This window comes from Cyanistes caeruleus, chromosome 25 (genome assembly GCF_971803275.1).
Source record: "Cyanistes caeruleus chromosome 25, bCyaCae1.hap1.1, whole genome shotgun sequence".
Classification (NCBI taxonomy): domain Eukaryota; kingdom Metazoa; phylum Chordata; class Aves; order Passeriformes; family Paridae; genus Cyanistes; species Cyanistes caeruleus.
Genome location: NC_141725.1, coordinates 127557 through 147390, shown reverse-complemented (window position 1 = coordinate 147390; position 19834 = coordinate 127557).

Sequence of the window (19834 nt, the reverse complement as noted above, 5' to 3'; positions counted from 1 at the left end):
TCTGTTTGTTTGATTGGTTTCTTTGGGTTGGTTTCTTTGTGTTTTTCTCTCTTTTGCTTGGAGTTTCTTTTCCTTTTTTAGAAATGACTGGTGAAGTTGGCACAAGCAAACTCCAGAAAACGTAAAGCAGGCTTGACTTTCCAGAAATTGCTTTTGGCTGGCTTTAGCTGCATTCCCCAGGATCACGATCAGCAGTAGATATTTGCAGGTTTTGCTCTGCATCCTCAGCCTGCCCAGGTGTTGTTCAGTGTTTCAGCAGTGGAGAAGACGATGGATATTTTGCTAAACCTCCTTTCAAACAACAAAACTTGGGTTAGCACGACAGAAAAGAAGAAAAGAAAATCTTCGCCAGTTAGAACAGAGCCAGAGTCCCACCATTTCCCCCTCCACTTTTCTTTCTTTTCTACATTTAGAGGTAAAGCTTCCATCTGCAAAAGCTTCCATCTCTCACTTCCTGATGTAGCCATTTGCTACCCTTTAGCCTTGACTGCCACGCATCGGACTGCTGTCCGTGTGGGGCTGGGGATGCTCAGCCTGGAAAGAGAAGGGGGCTGGCGAGGCCTCCCTGCAGCTCTAGGAAAGATGGGCACAGAGAGGAGAAGCCTTTCAACTGCAGGAGTGAGCTTGAAGTTGGATCTAATGAAGCTGCTCTTTTCCACTCCGGCTGCTGGGGCACTGGCCCAGGCTGTGCACAGAGGCTGGGGATGCTCCATCCTTGGCAACATCCAAGGCCAGCTGGGAGCGGGGCTCTGAGCAACCTCTTCTGGGCGAAGATTGCTCCGCTTGGAACAAGATGGTCTTTAGGGTCCCTTCCAAGCCCAAGCACCCAGGGATTCCATCATTCATTCTACGGTCTCCGTTGTCCACTTCAGCCTGGGCCTGAACTCCTGGCGGTGATGTCACAGTGCACGCTCCAGCTAGAACTTCCAGCATCCAGCAACGGCCACAACACAACCCTTGGCTCCTTGTGCCAGCACGCTCTTCATTCACCCTGCTCCAAGCCTACCCCTGTCACCTTGTTGCCACCTGCTCCCTGATTCCCCCAGCAGTCCCCAAAGCTCCCCATCGCTTGGATTTTGCTCTCCATCCCTGCAGGATGTCTGCATTTGTTCCAAAAGAGCTATGGTACTATTCCACGGAGGCGGACACCCCGCAGCTGCCTGGCTGGGCTGGAGCTCTGTGGGACAGGGTGGGAAATTTTGCTACCTCTGCAGGCTGGCACAGACCGAGAGGAGGAGACGGACGTCGATACACAGACTGATAGAGAAGAAGCCATGGAAGTGGACGGAGAGGATACTGGAGAGGAAGAGATGGATGTGGATATGTACGAGACAGAGGAAGAGATGGAGGTGGAAACGAAAGATTCTATTGAAGAGATGGATATTGATCTAAAAGACAAGGAGGAAGACATGGTCTTGGGATGAAGACCGATGCCAGCAGCAGAACAGGCAGGTGCTCCCCACAGGCAGAGTGGGGCCCCTGCTGCCAGCCTGGGGCCGGGCTGGGCACTTCCTGCTCAGGGACACGCTAGCCCATGCACTGGATTCTGCTGGCCATCCCTGGCCTGGCCTGGGCTTGCTGTGGGCCACACAAGCCCTGTTCCAGTGCCTGGGCCACAGCCCCCAGCCAGGTTCCCTTCTGGCAGCAGAGTCCCACTGGGCCAGTGTCCCAGCCCGGCAGCACATGGAACACCCTTCCGTGCCTGACTGCACTGACCGTGCTACTTGTTTTTCCTTCCAGGACTTAGGGACATCACAGACACAGATGCCACCCTGCTGTACATACGTTTTACAGTTGTTGTGTTCAGGATAGAGGTTTTAGAGTTTGTTTAAGTTGTCTGTAAATACGTTTCATAGAGTTTTGTTAGAGCTGTTCTCAGGTAAATAGGTTCTATAGTTTGTTGTTGTTGTTGTTGTTGTTGTTGTTGTTGTTACCAATATTCTTACAGTGTAAATATGTGGTGTAGTTCATTCTTGTTCCTTTTCTTCTACAGATAAACAGTCTTTGATTTTCACACCCCAGTTCTCTTTGCATTTTCTTCGGGCACATTTGCAAAGCTGTGGGTTGTTTCGGGAACAATGTTTGCAGGACTCTAAAAAGAGTATCACAACCGCTCTGCCACACTCTCAGCTGCTGCTGCTGCCCCAAAAAGCACTGGCTGGCTTTGCTCACACAATCACAGTTGTGGTGGCATTTCTACCACACCACAGGACAGCGATGATTTCCCTCTTCTCCTGGAAATACCTACAGCACTTGTGGGTAGCAAGGCAAACATGAGCCTCTTTTAGTGGCCCTTGAAATTGGACATGTGAAATGAGGCACACAAAGCCACAGGCCAGCTGAACCTGGCATCTCTGAATGGGTCTTTACATTCTTCCCAGGAAGATGAATGGCAATCACTATTTTGGCAGGGAGGAAAGTGCATCAGCTAGCAATTTGCTGTAGAAAATGTGCTTTCTGCTCCTCTCACAGCCAAAACTCCTAGCCATTTCTTGGAAGTCCTTCTTAGATAAGGACCGTGTTCAACTGAGTGACAGTGAAGCCAAATGGCAATGCCGCAATCAATTGTCCTGTACACAATCTCCTTCATCCACGTGGAAGGTTACTCACGGGCACACAAGAGGACGGAAGAAACCCAAATGCATCGTTGGACATCATAAAGTCAGACGTGTTGAGGGATGAAGAAATCTTGCAGAGATATGGAAAGCTGCCCTGAAAACCCAGTTCGGGGAGAGCCTGAGCTCTTTTGTGCTTCTAGGCCTGAAGATGCTCAGCAGCTTTCCCAGATGCTCAGCAGGCAGTAGGATTGTGCCTGAATCTGGCTCTGGAAATGCCAGTGCCTCAACTGAGAGCTGTGGCAATGATTTCCATTGCATGGAGAGGGGCCACAGTCCTGCAAGAGTCTTTCAGCAGAGCAAACAGCAGCCTGGAGGGTGGGCAGTGCTGCATCTGGACCACTGCATGCTCATCCTTCACCACAATGCAGAGCTGCCATGGATCACTTTTTCCATTTCTCCTGTTGGATATGTTTTGGAGAAGTTGTTCTAGGTGGCTTTGGATGGTGATCCAAGTAGGAAGCAGCCATTCGCCTGCTGTGATATCCTTACAACTAGTCCTAACTTCTCATTGCCTTTGGTTTGATTGGGGGTGTTTTATCTGTTTGTTTGATTGGTTTCTTTGGGTTGGTTTCTTTGTGTTTTTCTCTCTTTTGCTTGGAGTTTCTTTTCCTTTTTTAGAAATGACTGGTGAAGTTGGCACAAGCAAACTCCAGAAAACGTAAAGCAGGCTTGACTTTCCAGAAATTGCTTTTGGCTGGCTTTAGCTGCATTCCCCAGGATCACGATCAGCAGTAGATATTTGCAGGTTTTGCTCTGCATCCTCAGCCTGCCCAGGTGTTGTTCAGTGTTTCAGCAGTGGAGAAGACGATGGATATTTTGCTAAACCTCCTTTCAAACAACAAAACTTGGGTTAGCACGACAGAAAAGAAGAAAAGAAAATCTTCGCCAGTTAGAACAGAGCCAGAGTCCCACCATTTCCCCCTCCACTTTTCTTTCTTTTCTACATTTAGAGGTAAAGCTTCCATCTGCAAAAGCTTCCATCTCTCACTTCCTGATGTAGCCATTTGCTACCCTTTAGCCTTGACTGCCACGCATCGGACTGCTGTCCGTGTGGGGCTGGGGATGCTCAGCCTGGAAAGAGAAGGGGGCTGGCGAGGCCTCCCTGCAGCTCTAGGAAAGATGGGCACAGAGAGGAGAAGCCTTTCAAAGGCAGGAGTGAGCTTGAAGTTGGATCTAATGAAGCTGCTCTTTTCCACTCCGGCTGCTGGGGCACTGGCCCAGGCTGTGCACAGAGGCTGGGGATGCTCCATCCTTGGCAACATCCAAGGCCAGCTGGGAGCGGGGCTCTGAGCAACCTCTTCTGGGCGAAGATTGCTCCGCTTGGAACAAGATGGTCTTTAGGGTCCCTTCCAAGCCCAAGCACCCAGGGATTCCATCATTCATTCTACGGTCTCCGTTGTCCACTTCAGCCTGGGCCTGAACTCCTGGCGGTGATGTCACAGTGCACGCTCCAGCTAGAACTTCCAGCATCCAGCAACGGCCACAACACAACCCTTGGCTCCTTGTGCCAGCACGCTCTTCATTCACCCTGCTCCAAGCCTACCCCTGTCACCTTGTTGCCACCTGCTCCCTGATTCCCCCAGCAGTCCCCAAAGCTCCCCATCGCTTGGATTTTGCTCTCCATCCCTGCAGGATGTCTGCATTTGTTCCAAAAGAGGTATGGTACTATTCCACGGAGGCGGACACCCCGCAGCTGCCTGGCTGGGCTGGAGCTCTGTGGGACAGGGTGGGAAATTTTGCTACCTCTGCAGGCTGGCACAGACGGAGAGGAGGAGACGGACGTCGATACACAGACTGATAGAGAAGAAGCCATGGAAGTGGACGGAGAGGATACTGGAGAGGAAGAGATGGATGTGGATATGTACGAGACAGAGGAAGAGATGGAGGTGGAAACGAAAGATTCTATTGAAGAGATGGATATTGATCTAAAAGACAAGGAGGAAGACATGGTCTTGGGATGAAGACCGATGCCAGCAGCAGAACAGGCAGGTGCTCCCCACAGGCAGAGTGGGGCCCCTGCTGCCAGCCGGGGGCCGGGCTGGGCACTTCCTGCTCAGGGACACGCTAGCCCATGCACTGGATTCTGCTGGCCATCCCTGGCCTGGCCTGGGCTTGCTGTGGGCCACACAAGCCCTGTTCCAGTGCCTGGGCCACAGCCCCCAGCCAGGTTCCCTTCTGGCAGCAGAGTCCCACTGGGCCAGTGTCCCAGCCCGGCAGCACATGGAACACCCTTCCGTGCCTGACTGCACTGACCGTGCTACTTGTTTTTCTTGCAGGACTTAGGGACATCACAGACACAGATGCCACCCTGCTGTACATACGTTTTACAGTTGTTGTGTTCAGGATAGAGGTTTTAGAGTTTGTTTAAGTTGTCTGTAAATACGTTTCATAGAGTTTTGTTAGAGCTGTTCTCAGGTAAATAGGTTCTATAGTTTGTTGTTGTTGTTGTTGTTGTTGTTGTTGTTGTTGTTACCAATATTCTTACAGTGTAAATATGTGGTGTAGTTCATTCTTGTTCCTTTTCTTCTACAGATAAACAGTCTTTGATTTTCACACCCCAGTTCTCTTTGCATTTTCTTCGGGCACATTTGCAAAGCTGTGGGTTGTTTCGGGAACAATGTTTGCAGGACTCTAAAAAGAGTATCACAACCGCTCTGCCACACTCTCAGCTGCTGCTGCTGCCCCAAAAAGCACTGGCTGGCTTTGCTCACACAATCACAGTTGTGGTGGCATTTCTACCACACCACAGGACAGCGATGATTTCCCTCTTCTCCTGGAAATACCTACAGCACTTGTGGGTAGCAAGGCAAACATGAGCCTCTTTTAGTGGCCCTTGAAATTGGACATGTGAAATGAGGCACACAAAGCCACAGGCCAGCTGAACCTGGCATCTCTGAATGGGTCTTTACATTCTTCCCAGGAAGATGAATGGCAATCACTATTTTGGCAGGGAGGAAAGTGCATCAGCTAGCAATTTGCTGTAGAAAATGTGCTTTCTGCTCCTCTCACAGCCAAAACTCCTAGCCATTTCTTGGAAGTCCTTCTTAGATAAGGACCGTGTTCAACTGAGTGACAGTGAAGCCAAATGGCAATGCCGCAATCAATTGTCCTGTACACAATCTCCTTCATCCACGTGGAAGGTTACTCACGGGCACACAAGAGGACGGAAGAAACCCAAATGCATCGTTGGACATCATAAAGTCAGACGTGTTGAGGGATGAAGAAATCTTGCAGAGATATGGAAAGCTGCCCTGAAAACCCAGTTCGGGGAGAGCCTGAGCTCTTTTGTGCTTCTAGGCCTGAAGATGCTCAGCACCTTTCCCAGATGCTCAGCAGGCAGTAGGATTGTGCCTGAATCTGGCTCTGGAAATGCCAGTGCCTCAACTGAGAGCTGTGGCAATGATTTCCATTGCATGGAGAGGGGCCACAGTCCTGCAAGAGTCTTTCAGCAGAGCAAACAGCAGCCTGGAGGGTGGGCAGTGCTGCATCTGGACCACTGCATGCTCATCCTTCACCACAATGCAGAGCTGCCATGGATCACTTTTTCCATTTCTCCTGTTGGATATGTTTTGGAGAAGTTGTTCTAGGTGGCTTTGGATGGTGATCCAAGTAGGAAGCAGCCATTCGCCTGCTGTGATATCCTTACAACTAGTCCTAACTTCTCATTGCCTTTGGTTTGATTGGGGGTGTTTTATCTGTTTGTTTGATTGGTTTCTTTGGGTTGGTTTCTTTGTGTTTTTCTCTCTTTTGCTTGGAGTTTCTTTTCCTTTTTTAGAAATGACTGGTGAAGTTGGCACAAGCAAACTCCAGAAAACGTAAAGCAGGCTTGACTTTCCAGAAATTGCTTTTGGCTGGCTTTAGCTGCATTCCCCAGGATCACGATCAGCAGTAGATATTTGCAGGTTTTGCTCTGCATCCTCAGCCTGCCCAGGTGTTGTTCAGTGTTTCAGCAGTGGAGAAGACGATGGATATTTTGCTAAACCTCCTTTCAAACAACAAAACTTGGGTTAGCACGACAGAAAAGAAGAAAAGAAAATCTTCGCCAGTTAGAACAGAGCCAGAGTCCCACCATTTCCCCCTCCACTTTTCTTTCTTTTCTACATTTAGAGGTAAAGCTTCCATCTGCAAAAGCTTCCATCTCTCACTTCCTGATGTAGCCATTTGCTACCCTTTAGCCTTGACTGCCACGCATCGGACTGCTGTCCGTGTGGGGCTGGGGATGCTCAGCCTGGAAAGAGAAGGGGGCTGGCGAGGCCTCCCTGCAGCTCTAGGAAAGATGGGCACAGAGAGGAGAAGCCTTTCAACTGCAGGAGTGAGCTTGAAGTTGGATCTAATGAAGCTGCTCTTTTCCACTCCGGCTGCTGGGGCACTGGCCCAGGCTGTGCACAGAGGCTGGGGATGCTCCATCCTTGGCAACATCCAAGGCCAGCTGGGAGCGGGGCTCTGAGCAACCTCTTCTGGGCGAAGATTGCTCCGCTTGGAACAAGATGGTCTTTAGGGTCCCTTCCAAGCCCAAGCACCCAGGGATTCCATCATTCATTCTACGGTCTCCGTTGTCCACTTCAGCCTGGGCCTGAACTCCTGGCGGTGATGTCACAGTGCACGCTCCAGCTAGAACTTCCAGCATCCAGCAACGGCCACAACACAACCCTTGGCTCCTTGTGCCAGCACGCTCTTCATTCACCCTGCTCCAAGCCTACCCCTGTCACCTTGTTGCCACCTGCTCCCTGATTCCCCCAGCAGTCCCCAAAGCTCCCCATCGCTTGGATTTTGCTCTCCATCCCTGCAGGATGTCTGCATTTGTTCCAAAAGAGCTATGGTACTATTCCACGGAGGCGGACACCCCGCAGCTGCCTGGCTGGGCTGGAGCTCTGTGGGACAGGGTGGGAAATTTTGCTACCTCTGCAGGCTGGCACAGACCGAGAGGAGGAGACGGACGTCGATACACAGACTGATAGAGAAGAAGCCATGGAAGTGGACGGAGAGGATACTGGAGAGGAAGAGATGGATGTGGATATGTACGAGACAGAGGAAGAGATGGAGGTGGAAACGAAAGATTCTATTGAAGAGATGGATATTGATCTAAAAGACAAGGAGGAAGACATGGTCTTGGGATGAAGACCGATGCCAGCAGCAGAACAGGCAGGTGCTCCCCACAGGCAGAGTGGGGCCCCTGCTGCCAGCCGGGGGCCGGGCTGGGCACTTCCTGCTCAGGGACACGCTAGCCCATGCACTGGATTCTGCTGGCCATCCCTGGCCTGGCCTGGGCTTGCTGTGGGCCACACAAGCCCTGTTCCAGTGCCTGGGCCACAGCCCCCAGCCAGGTTCCCTTCTGGCAGCAGAGTCCCACTGGGCCAGTGTCCCAGCCCGGCAGCACATGGAACACCCTTCCGTGCCTGACTGCACTGACCGTGCTACTTGTTTTTCTTGCAGGACTTAGGGACATCACAGACACAGATGCCACCCTGCTGTACATACGTTTTACAGTTGTTGTGTTCAGGATAGAGGTTTTAGAGTTTGTTTAAGTTGTCTGTAAATACGTTTCATAGAGTTTTGTTAGAGCTGTTCTCAGGTAAATAGGTTCTATAGTTTGTTGTTGTTGTTGTTGTTGTTGTTGTTGTTGTTGTTACCAATATTCTTACAGTGTAAATATGTGGTGTAGTTCATTCTTGTTCCTTTTCTTCTACAGATAAACAGTCTTTGATTTTCACACCCCAGTTCTCTTTGCATTTTCTTCGGGCACATTTGCAAAGCTGTGGGTTGTTTCGGGAACAATGTTTGCAGGACTCTAAAAAGAGTATCACAACCGCTCTGCCACACTCTCAGCTGCTGCTGCTGCCCCAAAAAGCACTGGCTGGCTTTGCTCACACAATCACAGTTGTGGTGGCATTTCTACCACACCACAGGACAGCGATGATTTCCCTCTTCTCCTGGAAATACCTACAGCACTTGTGGGTAGCAAGGCAAACATGAGCCTCTTTTAGTGGCCCTTGAAATTGGACATGTGAAATGAGGCACACAAAGCCACAGGCCAGCTGAACCTGGCATCTCTGAATGGGTCTTTACATTCTTCCCAGGAAGATGAATGGCAATCACTATTTTGGCAGGGAGGAAAGTGCATCAGCTAGCAATTTGCTGTAGAAAATGTGCTTTCTGCTCCTCTCACAGCCAAAACTCCTAGCCATTTCTTGGAAGTCCTTCTTAGATAAGGACCGTGTTCAACTGAGTGACAGTGAAGCCAAATGGCAATGCCGCAATCAATTGTCCTGTACACAATCTCCTTCATCCACGTGGAAGGTTACTCACGGGCACACAAGAGGACGGAAGAAACCCAAATGCATCGTTGGACATCATAAAGTCAGACGTGTTGAGGGATGAAGAAATCTTGCAGAGATATGGAAAGCTGCCCTGAAAACCCAGTTCGGGGAGAGCCTGAGCTCTTTTGTGCTTCTAGGCCTGAAGATGCTCAGCACCTTTCCCAGATGCTCAGCAGGCAGTAGGATTGTGCCTGAATCTGGCTCTGGAAATGCCAGTGCCTCAACTGAGAGCTGTGGCAATGATTTCCATTGCATGGAGAGGGGCCACAGTCCTGCAAGAGTCTTTCAGCAGAGCAAACAGCAGCCTGGAGGGTGGGCAGTGCTGCATCTGGACCACTGCATGCTCATCCTTCACCACAATGCAGAGCTGCCATGGATCACTTTTTCCATTTCTCCTGTTGGATATGTTTTGGAGAAGTTGTTCTAGGTGGCTTTGGATGGTGATCCAAGTAGGAAGCAGCCATTCGCCTGCTGTGATATCCTTACAACTAGTCCTAACTTCTCATTGCCTTTGGTTTGATTGGGGGTGTTTTATCTGTTTGTTTGATTGGTTTCTTTGGGTTGGTTTCTTTGTGTTTTTCTCTGTTTTGCTTGGAGTTTCTTTTCCTTTTTTAGAAATGACTGGTGAAGTTGGCACAAGCAAACTCCAGAAAACGTAAAGCAGGCTTGACTTTCCAGAAATTGCTTTTGGCTGGCTTTAGCTGCATTCCCCAGGATCACGATCAGCAGTAGATATTTGCAGGTTTTGCTCTGCATCCTCAGCCTGCCCAGGTGTTGTTCAGTGTTTCAGCAGTGGAGAAGACGATGGATATTTTGCTAAACCTCCTTTCAAACAACAAAACTTGGGTTAGCACGACAGAAAAGAAGAAAAGAAAATCTTCGCCAGTTAGAACAGAGCCAGAGTCCCACCATTTCCCCCTCCACTTTTCTTTCTTTTCTACATTTAGAGGTAAAGCTTCCATCTGCAAAAGCTTCCATCTCTCACTTCCTGATGTAGCCATTTGCTACCCTTTAGCCTTGACTGCCACGCATCGGACTGCTGTCCGTGTGGGGCTGGGGATGCTCAGCCTGGAAAGAGAAGGGGGCTGGCGAGGCCTCCCTGCAGCTCTAGGAAAGATGGGCACAGAGAGGAGAAGCCTTTCAACTGCAGGAGTGAGCTTGAAGTTGGATCTAATGAAGCTGCTCTTTTCCACTCCGGCTGCTGGGGCACTGGCCCAGGCTGTGCACAGAGGCTGGGGATGCTCCATCCTTGGCAACATCCAAGGCCAGCTGGGAGCGGGGCTCTGAGCAACCTCTTCTGGGCGAAGATTGCTCCGCTTGGAACAAGATGGTCTTTAGGGTCCCTTCCAAGCCCAAGCACCCAGGGATTCCATCATTCATTCTACGGTCTCCGTTGTCCACTTCAGCCTGGGCCTGAACTCCTGGCGGTGATGTCACAGTGCACGCTCCAGCTAGAACTTCCAGCATCCAGCAACGGCCACAACACAACCCTTGGCTCCTTGTGCCAGCACGCTCTTCATTCACCCTGCTCCAAGCCTACCCCTGTCACCTTGTTGCCACCTGCTCCCTGATTCCCCCAGCAGTCCCCAAAGCTCCCCATCGCTTGGATTTTGCTCTCCATCCCTGCAGGATGTCTGCATTTGTTCCAAAAGAGCTATGGTACTATTCCACGGAGGCGGACACCCCGCAGCTGCCTGGCTGGGCTGGAGCTCTGTGGGACAGGGTGGGAAATTTTGCTACCTCTGCAGGCTGGCACAGACCGAGAGGAGGAGACGGACGTCGATACACAGACTGATAGAGAAGAAGCCATGGAAGTGGACGGAGAGGATACTGGAGAGGAAGAGATGGATGTGGATATGTACGAGACAGAGGAAGAGATGGAGGTGGAAACGAAAGATTCTATTGAAGAGATGGATATTGATCTAAAAGACAAGGAGGAAGACATGGTCTTGGGATGAAGACCGATGCCAGCAGCAGAACAGGCAGGTGCTCCCCACAGGCAGAGTGGGGCCCCTGCTGCCAGCCTGGGGCCGGGCTGGGCACTTCCTGCTCAGGGACACGCTAGCCCATGCACTGGATTCTGCTGGCCATCCCTGGCCTGGCCTGGGCTTGCTGTGGGCCACACAAGCCCTGTTCCAGTGCCTGGGCCACAGCCCCCAGCCAGGTTCCCTTCTGGCAGCAGAGTCCCACTGGGCCAGTGTCCCAGCCCGGCAGCACATGGAACACCCTTCCGTGCCTGACTGCACTGACCGTGCTACTTGTTTTTCCTTCCAGGACTTAGGGACATCACAGACACAGATGCCACCCTGCTGTACATACGTTTTACAGTTGTTGTGTTCAGGATAGAGGTTTTAGAGTTTGTTTAAGTTGTCTGTAAATACGTTTCATAGAGTTTTGTTAGAGCTGTTCTCAGGTAAATAGGTTCTATAGTTTGTTGTTGTTGTTGTTGTTGTTGTTGTTGTTGTTGTTACCAATATTCTTACAGTGTAAATATGTGGTGTAGTTCATTCTTGTTCCTTTTCTTCTACAGATAAACAGTCTTTGATTTTCACACCCCAGTTCTCTTTGCATTTTCTTCGGGCACATTTGCAAAGCTGTGGGTTGTTTCGGGAACAATGTTTGCAGGACTCTAAAAAGAGTATCACAACCGCTCTGCCACACTCTCAGCTGCTGCTGCTGCCCCAAAAAGCACTGGCTGGCTTTGCTCACACAATCACAGTTGTGGTGGCATTTCTACCACACCACAGGACAGCGATGATTTCCCTCTTCTCCTGGAAATACCTACAGCACTTGTGGGTAGCAAGGCAAACATGAGCCTCTTTTAGTGGCCCTTGAAATTGGACATGTGAAATGAGGCACACAAAGCCACAGGCCAGCTGAACCTGGCATCTCTGAATGGGTCTTTACATTCTTCCCAGGAAGATGAATGGCAATCACTATTTTGGCAGGGAGGAAAGTGCATCAGCTAGCAATTTGCTGTAGAAAATGTGCTTTCTGCTCCTCTCACAGCCAAAACTCCTAGCCATTTCTTGGAAGTCCTTCTTAGATAAGGACCGTGTTCAACTGAGTGACAGTGAAGCCAAATGGCAATGCCGCAATCAATTGTCCTGTACACAATCTCCTTCATCCACGTGGAAGGTTACTCACGGGCACACAAGAGGACGGAAGAAACCCAAATGCATCGTTGGACATAATGAAGTCAGACGTGTTGAGGGATGAAGAAATCTTGCAGAGATATGGAAAGCTGCCCTGAAAACCCAGTTCGGGGAGAGCCTGAGCTCTTTTGTGCTTCTAGGCCTGAAGATGCTCAGCACCTTTCCCAGATGCTCAGCAGGCAGTAGGATTGTGCCTGAATCTGGCTCTGGAAATGCCAGTGCCTCAACTGAGAGCTGTGGCAATGATTTCCATTGCATGGAGAGGGGCCACAGTCCTGCAAGAGTCTTTCAGCAGAGCAAACAGCAGCCTGGAGGGTGGGCAGTGCTGCATCTGGACCACTGCATGCTCATCCTTCACCACAATGCAGAGCTGCCATGGATCACTTTTTCCATTTCTCCTGTTGGATATGTTTTGGAGAAGTTGTTCTAGGTGGCTTTGGATGGTGATCCAAGTAGGAAGCAGCCATTCGCCTGCTGTGATATCCTTACAACTAGTCCTAACTTCTCATTGCCTTTGGTTTGATTGGGGGTGTTTTATCTGTTTGTTTGATTGGTTTCTTTGGGTTGGTTTCTTTGTGTTTTTCTCTCTTTTGCTTGGAGTTTCTTTTCCTTTTTTAGAAATGACTGGTGAAGTTGGCACAAGCAAACTCCAGAAAACGTAAAGCAGGCTTGACTTTCCAGAAATTGCTTTTGGCTGGCTTTAGCTGCATTCCCCAGGATCACGATCAGCAGTAGATATTTGCAGGTTTTGCTCTGCATCCTCAGCCTGCCCAGGTGTTGTTCAGTGTTTCAGCAGTGGAGAAGACGATGGATATTTTGCTAAACCTCCTTTCAAACAACAAAACTTGGGTTAGCACGACAGAAAAGAAGAAAAGAAAATCTTCGCCAGTTAGAACAGAGCCAGAGTCCCACCATTTCCCCCTCCACTTTTCTTTCTTTTCTACATTTAGAGGTAAAGCTTCCATCTGCAAAAGCTTCCATCTCTCACTTCCTGATGTAGCCATTTGCTACCCTTTAGCCTTGACTGCCACGCATCGGACTGCTGTCCGTGTGGGGCTGGGGATGCTCAGCCTGGAAAGAGAAGGGGGCTGGCGAGGCCTCCCTGCAGCTCTAGGAAAGATGGGCACAGAGAGGAGAAGCCTTTCAACTGCAGGAGTGAGCTTGAAGTTGGATCTAATGAAGCTGCTCTTTTCCACTCCGGCTGCTGGGGCACTGGCCCAGGCTGTGCACAGAGGCTGGGGATGCTCCATCCTTGGCAACATCCAAGGCCAGCTGGGAGCGGGGCTCTGAGCAACCTCTTCTGGGCGAAGATTGCTCCGCTTGGAACAAGATGGTCTTTAGGGTCCCTTCCAAGCCCAAGCACCCAGGGATTCCATCATTCATTCTACGGTCTCCGTTGTCCACTTCAGCCTGGGCCTGAACTCCTGGCGGTGATGTCACAGTGCACGCTCCAGCTAGAACTTCCAGCATCCAGCAACGGCCACAACACAACCCTTGGCTCCTTGTGCCAGCACGCTCTTCATTCACCCTGCTCCAAGCCTACCCCTGTCACCTTGTTGCCACCTGCTCCCTGATTCCCCCAGCAGTCCCCAAAGCTCCCCATCGCTTGGATTTTGCTCTCCATCCCTGCAGGATGTCTGCATTTGTTCCAAAAGAGCTATGGTACTATTCCACGGAGGCGGACACCCCGCAGCTGCCTGGCTGGGCTGGAGCTCTGTGGGACAGGGTGGGAAATTTTGCTACCTCTGCAGGCTGGCACAGACCGAGAGGAGGAGACGGACGTCGATACACAGACTGATAGAGAAGAAGCCATGGAAGTGGACGGAGAGGATACTGGAGAGGAAGAGATGGATGTGGATATGTACGAGACAGAGGAAGAGATGGAGGTGGAAACGAAAGATTCTATTGAAGAGATGGATATTGATCTAAAAGACAAGGAGGAAGACATGGTCTTGGGATGAAGACCGATGCCAGCAGCAGAACAGGCAGGTGCTCCCCACAGGCAGAGTGGGGCCCCTGCTGCCAGCCTGGGGCCGGGCTGGGCACTTCCTGCTCAGGGACACGCTAGCCCATGCACTGGATTCTGCTGGCCATCCCTGGCCTGGCCTGGGCTTGCTGTGGGCCACACAAGCCCTGTTCCAGTGCCTGGGCCACAGCCCCCAGCCAGGCTCCCTTCTGGCAGCAGAGTCCCACTGGGCCAGTGTCCCAGCCCGGCAGCACATGGAACACCCTTCCGTGCCTGACTGCACTGACCGTGCTACTTGTTTTTCCTTCCAGGACTTAGGGACATCACAGACACAGATGCCACCCTGCTGTACATACGTTTTACAGTTGTTGTGTTCAGGATAGAGGTTTTAGAGTTTGTTTAAGTTGTCTGTAAATACGTTTCATAGAGTTTTGTTAGAGCTGTTCTCAGGTAAATAGGTTCTATAGTTTGTTGTTGTTGTTGTTGTTGTTGTTGTTGTTGTTGTTACCAATATTCTTACAGTGTAAATATGTGGTGTAGTTCATTCTTGTTCCTTTTCTTCTACAGATAAACAGTCTTTGATTTTCACACCCCAGTTCTCTTTGCATTTTCTTCGGGCACATTTGCAAAGCTGTGGGTTGTTTCGGGAACAATGTTTGCAGGACTCTAAAAAGAGTATCACAACCGCTCTGCCACACTCTCAGCTGCTGCTGCTGCCCCAAAAAGCACTGGCTGGCTTTGCTCACACAATCACAGTTGTGGTGGCATTTCTACCACACCACAGGACAGCGATGATTTCCCTCTTCTCCTGGAAATACCTACAGCACTTGTGGGTAGCAAGGCAAACATGAGCCTCTTTTAGTGGCCCTTGAAATTGGACATGTGAAATGAGGCACACAAAGCCACAGGCCAGCTGAACCTGGCATCTCTGAATGGGTCTTTACATTCTTCCCAGGAAGATGAATGGCAATCACTATTTTGGCAGGGAGGAAAGTGCATCAGCTAGCAATTTGCTGTAGAAAATGTGCTTTCTGCTCCTCTCACAGCCAAAACTCCTAGCCATTTCTTGGAAGTCCTTCTTAGATAAGGACCGTGTTCAACTGAGTGACAGTGAAGCCAAATGGCAATGCCGCAATCAATTGTCCTGTACACAATCTCCTTCATCCACGTGGAAGGTTACTCACGGGCACACAAGAGGACGGAAGAAACCCAAATGCATCGTTGGACATCATAAAGTCAGACGTGTTGAGGGATGAAGAAATCTTGCAGAGATATGGAAAGCTGCCCTGAAAACCCAGTTCGGGGAGAGCCTGAGCTCTTTTGTGCTTCTAGGCCTGAAGATGCTCAGCACCTTTCCCAGATGCTCAGCAGGCAGTAGGATTGTGCCTGAATCTGGCTCTGGAAATGCCAGTGCCTCAACTGAGAGCTGTGGCAATGATTTCCATTGCATGGAGAGGGGCCACAGTCCTGCAAGAGTCTTTCAGCAGAGCAAACAGCAGCCTGGAGGGTGGGCAGTGCTGCATCTGGACCACTGCATGCTCATCCTTCACCACAATGCAGAGCTGCCATGGATCACTTTTTCCATTTCTCCTGTTGGATATGTTTTGGAGAAGTTGTTCTAGGTGGCTTTGGATGGTGATCCAAGTAGGAAGCAGCCATTCGCCTGCTGTGATATCCTTACAACTAGTCCTAACTTCTCATTGCCTTTGGTTTGATTGGGGGTGTTTTATCTGTTTGTTTGATTGGTTTCTTTGGGTTGGTTTCTTTGTGTTTTTCTCTGTTTTGCTTGGAGTTTCTTTTCCTTTTTTAGAAATGACTGGTGAAGTTGGCACAAGCAAACTCCAGAAAACGTAAAGCAGGCTTGACTTTCCAGAAATTGCTTTTGGCTGGCTTTAGCTGCATTCCCCAGGATCACGATCAGCAGTAGATATTTGCAGGTTTTGCTCTGCATCCTCAGCCTGCCCAGGTGTTGTTCAGTGTTTCAGCAGTGGAGAAGACGATGGATATTTTGCTAAACCTCCTTTCAAACAACAAAACTTGGGTTAGCACGACAGAAAAGAAGAAAAGAAAATCTTCGCCAGTTAGAACAGAGCCAGAGTCCCACCATTTCCCCCTCCACTTTTCTTTCTTTTCTACATTTAGAGGTAAAGCTTCCATCTGCAAAAGCTTCCATCTCTCACTTCCTGATGTAGCCATTTGCTACCCTTTAGCCTTGACTGCCACGCATCGGACTGCTGTCCGTGTGGGGCTGGGGATGCTCAGCCTGGAAAGAGAAGGGGGCTGGCGAGGCCTCCCTGCAGCTCTAGGAAAGATGGGCACAGAGAGGAGAAGCCTTTCAACTGCAGGAGTGAGCTTGAAGTTGGATCTAATGAAGCTGCTCTTTTCCACTCCGGCTGCTGGGGCACTGGCCCAGGCTGTGCACAGAGGCTGGGGATGCTCCATCCTTGGCAACATCCAAGGCCAGCTGGGAGCGGGGCTCTGAGCAACCTCTTCTGGGCGAAGATTGCTCCGCTTGGAACAAGATGGTCTTTAGGGTCCCTTCCAAGCCCAAGCACCCAGGGATTCCATCATTCATTCTACGGTCTCCGTTGTCCACTTCAGCCTGGGCCTGAACTCCTGGCGGTGATGTCACAGTGCACGCTCCAGCTAGAACTTCCAGCATCCAGCAACGGCCACAACACAACCCTTGGCTCCTTGTGCCAGCACGCTCTTCATTCACCCTGCTCCAAGCCTACCCCTGTCACCTTGTTGCCACCTGCTCCCTGATTCCCCCAGCAGTCCCCAAAGCTCCCCATCGCTTGGATTTTGCTCTCCATCCCTGCAGGATGTCTGCATTTGTTCCAAAAGAGCTATGGTACTATTCCACGGAGGCGGACACCCCGCAGCTGCCTGGCTGGGCTGGAGCTCTGTGGGACAGGGTGGGAAATTTTGCTACCTCTGCAGGCTGGCACAGACCGAGAGGAGGAGACGGACGTCGATACACAGACTGATAGAGAAGAAGCCATGGAAGTGGACGGAGAGGATACTGGAGAGGAAGAGATGGATGTGGATATGTACGAGACAGAGGAAGAGATGGAGGTGGAAACGAAAGATTCTATTGAAGAGATGGATATTGATCTAAAAGACAAGGAGGAAGACATGGTCTTGGGATGAAGACCGATGCCAGCAGCAGAACAGGCAGGTGCTCCCCACAGGCAGAGTGGGGCCCCTGCTGCCAGCCTGGGGCCGGGCTGGGCACTTCCTGCTCAGGGACACGCTAGCCCATGCACTGGATTCTGCTGGCCATCCCTGGCCTGGCCTGGGCTTGCTGTGGGCCACACAAGCCCTGTTCCAGTGCCTGGGCCACAGCCCCCAGCCAGGTTCCCTTCTGGCAGCAGAGTCCCACTGGGCCAGTGTCCCAGCCCGGCAGCACATGGAACACCCTTCCGTGCCTGACTGCACTGACCGTGCTACTTGTTTTTCTTGCAGGACTTAGGGACATCACAGACACAGATGCCACCCTGCTGTACATACGTTTTACAGTTGTTGTGTTCAGGATAGAGGTTTTAGAGTTTGTTTAAGTTGTCTGTAAATACGTTTCATAGAGTTTTGTTAGAGCTGTTCTCAGGTAAATAGGTTCTATAGTTTGTTGTTGTTGTTGTTGTTGTTGTTGTTGTTGTTGTTACCAATATTCTTACAGTGTAAATATGTGGTGTAGTTCATTCTTGTTCCTTTTCTTCTACAGATAAACAGTCTTTGATTTTCACACCCCAGTTCTCTTTGCATTTTCTTCGGGCACATTTGCAAAGCTGTGGGTTGTTTCGGGAACAATGTTTGCAGGACTCTAAAAAGAGTATCACAACCGCTCTGCCACACTCTCAGCTGCTGCTGCTGCCCCAAAAAGCACTGGCTGGCTTTGCTCACACAATCACAGTTGTGGTGGCATTTCTACCACACCACAGGACAGCGATGATTTCCCTCTTCTCCTGGAAATACCTACAGCACTTGTGGGTAGCAAGGCAAACATGAGCCTCTTTTAGTGGCCCTTGAAATTGGACATGTGAAATGAGGCACACAAAGCCACAGGCCAGCTGAACCTGGCATCTCTGAATGGGTCTTTACATTCTTCCCAGGAAGATGAATGGCAATCACTATTTTGGCAGGGAGGAAAGTGCATCAGCTAGCAATTTGCTGTAGAAAATGTGCTTTCTGCTCCTCTCACAGCCAAAACTCCTAGCCATTTCTTGGAAGTCCTTCTTAGATAAGGACCGTGTTCAACTGAGTGACAGTGAAGCCAAATGGCAATGCCGCAATCAATTGTCCTGTACACAATCTCCTTCATCCACGTGGAAGGTTACTCACGGGCACACAAGAGGACGGAAGAAACCCAAATGCATCGTTGGACATCATAAAGTCAGACGTGTTGAGGGATGAAGAAATCTTGCAGAGATATGGAAAGCTGCCCTGAAAACCCAGTTCGGGGAGAGCCTGAGCTCTTTTGTGCTTCTAGGCCTGAAGATGCTCAGCACCTTTCCCAGATGCTCAGCAGGCAGTAGGATTGTGCCTGAATCTGGCTCTGGAAATGCCAGTGCCTCAACTGAGAGCTGTGGCAATGATTTCCATTGCATGGAGAGGGGCCACAGTCCTGCAAGAGTCTTTCAGCAGAGCAAACAGCAGCCTGGAGGGTGGGCAGTGCTGCATCTGGACCACTGCATGCTCATCCTTCACCACAATGCAGAGCTGCCATGGATCACTTTTTCCATTTCTCCTGTTGGATATGTTTTGGAGAAGTTGTTCTAGGTGGCTTTGGATGGTGATCCAAGTAGGAAGCAGCCATTCGCCTGCTGTGATATCCTTACAACTAGTCCTAACTTCTCATTGCCTTTGGTTTGATTGGGGGTGTTTTATCTGTTTGTTTGATTGGTTTCTTTGGGTTGGTTTCTTTGTGTTTTTCTCTCTTTTGCTTGGAGTTTCTTTTCCTTTTTTAGAAATGACTGGTGAAGTTGGCACAACCAAACTCCAGAAAACGTAAAGCAGGCTTGACTTTCCAGAAATTGCTTTTGGCTGGCTTTAGCTGCATTCCCCAGGATCACGATCAGCAGTAGATATTTGCAGGTTTTGCTCTGCATCCTCAGCCTGCCCAGGTGTTGTTCAGTGTTTCAGCAGTGGAGAAGACGATGGATATTTTGCTAAACCTCCTTTCAAACAACAAAACTTGGGTTAGCACGACAGAAAAGAAGAGAAGAAAATCTTCGCCAGTTAGAACAGAGCCAGAGTCCCACCTTTTCCCCCTCCACTTCTCTTTCTTTTCTACATTTAGAGGTAAAGCTTCCATCTCCAAAAGCTTCCATCTCTCACTTCCTGATGTAGCCATTTGCTACCCTTTAGCCTTGACTGCCACGCATCGGACTGCTGTCCGTGTGGGGCTGGGGATGCTCAGCCTGGAAAGAGAAGGGGGCTGGCGAGGCCTCCCTGCAGCTCTAGGAAAGATGGGCACAGAGAGGAGAAGCCTTTCAACTGCAGGAGTGAGCTTGAAGTTGGATCTAATGAAGCTGCTCTTTTCCACTCCGGCTGCTGGGGCACTGGCCCAGGCTGTGCACAGAGGCTGGGGATGCTCCATCCTTGGCAACATCCAAGGCCAGCTGGGAGCGGGGCTCTGAGCAACCTATTCTGGGCGAAGATCGCTCCGCTTGGAACAAGATGGTCTTTAGGGTCCCTTCCAAGCCCAAGCACCCAGGGATTCCATCATTCATTCTACGGTCTCCGTTGTCCACTTCAGCCTGGGCCTGAACTCCTGGT